Below are 2,426 nucleotides of genomic sequence, written 5' to 3'. Positions count from 1 at the left end.
CAAGTGTGGACCCCTCATTTCCCTGAGACCGGCCCATTGTCGAGAATGCCAAGAATGCCTTCCTCTCTCTCTAAATCCTACAGAGCTGTCTCTAACCACAGGGCTACCAAGCTCGGGCCTGCTATTCCCTTTGCACAGAGCACTTTCTATTAAACTCCTGGCCTTGCCACTACTTTGAGGTGGCATCTATTTTGTGGCACCTGGGAGATGCCACGATTCTGGGGACTGCCCACCAGAAAGAGCAACTTCCTATCAAGTGTTGAGTTGTGCTCAAAAGAATGAGTGTTTCCCGGGGCTGGCATGTAGGAAAGATCCACCCATCTCCTGTGGAAGATGGAGCAGCTTGCTGCCAGTAGCGGGTAAATGCATCCCAGTCTCACTAGATGAGAAGAAAGCAGCAGCTGGTTGCTGGGCAATGTCAGTTGTCCCAACTGTGCAGAGCCCAGCAGCGGAGGCTTAGACTCAGGCAGGAGAAACTCTGCAGAGCCGCAAGTTCAGTGTCCTCCACTTGGCTTCATTCAGTTGCTGCTGGTCCGACTGCACACACACGCACACACGCACGCACACTCTCACTAGGAGAGAAAGGGTGGCCTTATCTGCAGGTTTCTCCTTACAGCCTTGCCTTCTGGAAAGCCCTCTCCACACTCAAGTATTAGATTGGCAGTCCCAACCAGTGTCAGACCCACTGCTCACCTTGTGTTGCAGGCCTCTCCTCCCAAGTTCCAGGCCAAGGTTAAATACAGTACTATTTGCTCTGAATTTCAGGAGCTTTGACCTCATATTCAATGTAAGATTTTTGTCTTCTGAGTGGAATCCACACCCATTCCTGGACTTGACAAAAGCCCCAGAATATAAGGCTTAGAGAACACAACTCTAGATGATCTGGGTCTTAGAATATGTTTTCAAAACATTGTAAGCACCAAGACCAAACATAGTACACGGGTCAGGGAGCTCCAAGAAAATGCAAAAAGCATGGAGATTGAAGCCGATTATTATTTTTGTCAGTCATGGGATTTGAACTCTGGGCCTGGGTCACAAGCCACTGCAGCTGACCAGTGAGGTTGACCGTCCCCCACTCCCAGCTGGCCAGTTTCTGCTTGGGAGGGGCCCCTGTGCACTCATACTGGAGTGAGCCAGGTAACAAGACTGTGACTGAGGCTCTTCCAGCCCTGCCCCACCCTTTCTCAGGTCCGGGTTCTGGACCTTCCTAAATCAGTGTCTACGGAGATACCAATGGATGCCAGTGATCTGCCTGGATTCTAGAGAAGAATGGCTGAGTGCAGGATGCATTGCTGTACAAGACTAAATGGGGGCTGGGAGCATGGCCTAGTGGTGGAGTGTTTGCCTAGCATGCATGAAGCCCTGGGTTCGAGTCCTCATGGTAGAGGTAGAGGGCTAGCCTTGAGAAAGCTCAAGGACAAAGCCCAGGCCCTGAGCCAGTGTGAGTATCGGCTTGACCCACTTGTCCTCCAGTTTCATCTTAGTGCATTTCTGTAGATGAACTCCTACCCACAGTGTGGTGACCGACTACAATTTCCATGGCAACCCCAACAATGGGCCAGGCATGGCCAGGTAGGGGTGTGTGTGTGTGTGTGTGTGTGTGTGTGTGTGTGTGTGTGTGTGTGTGTGTAGGTGGGGAAAACTTGGAGACAACCAGATGCCTTCCCAGAAAAAAATAAATCTTATCCTTTTAATTTGCCTACGGATTCTTCCTCACTCCTGAGTATTACATAATCTTTAATGAGGACATGGGGGCGAGTTGTCAGACTCCAGGTTCCAACCTTTTTTCTGGCCACTGAATAAATACAAGTTAATCTACTTAATTGTTCTCTAGTGTCATTAGCAGCTCTGTTCTGGGGAACATACCAAGGTTTTGGGGAAATTATTAACAAGAAAGCTGAGAACAAAGGAAAGCTTATAGACATTTTGTAGAGATGAAACTAACCCTCTCTACTCAACCCCGTGCTAGGTCACAGTGAAGACCAAGTAGAAGTGAGATTCGGCTTAAAGCATTAGAGTAGTCTTTAGAGTTATTTCCCAGTTGCCCACAATGTTCTTCATAATGTTTAGAGTTTTTTTTTTTTTTTAGGGCGCTGAGACCAAGGATCACAGCTGTCCAGGTACCAAAAAAGTATGCCTCTGAGATCTCTTCATATTGATTCAGCATGCAGAACGACCAAGTCGCCCCACATGTGCCACTCATGGGAGAAGCCCTTTTTGTTTAGGAATTCTTATTCCACTGCCAAGAACCTAGAGAGGAAACCGAAGCCAGGACAGACTCAAGGGAGCAACACAACAGAGAGCTAGTTAGAGGATGGCTTCTGGTAGCTTCCTGCATGCATGTGTTGTCAGACCATAGCATTCCTGCATGGAAGACCACTTCAGCGTGTACCCATATTTCTAGCAGGACAGGAAGGCTAGGTTGG

The 2,426-nt window shown here is 48.6% G+C and overlaps 1 non-coding gene across 1 annotated transcript; it reads right to left on the bottom strand.

Annotated features, from left to right (window-relative positions):
• Positions 1-2,086: 2,086 nt before the first annotated feature.
• On the bottom strand, positions 2,087-2,219 carry LOC150059288 (U11 spliceosomal RNA). The gene has a single exon (XR_016536750.1). It is a non-coding gene; the product is annotated as a U11 spliceosomal RNA (small nuclear RNA).
• Positions 2,220-2,426: the final 207 nt, after the last annotated feature.

This window comes from Megascapheus bottae, chromosome 9, assembly GCF_031878675.1.
Source record: "Megascapheus bottae isolate mThoBot1 chromosome 9, mThoBot2.hap1, whole genome shotgun sequence".
In the NCBI taxonomy this organism is placed as follows: Eukaryota; Metazoa; Chordata; class Mammalia; order Rodentia; family Geomyidae; genus Megascapheus; species Megascapheus bottae.
Note: the sequence above shows the minus strand (reverse complement) of the source record. Positions and strands in the feature narration are given on the sequence as shown.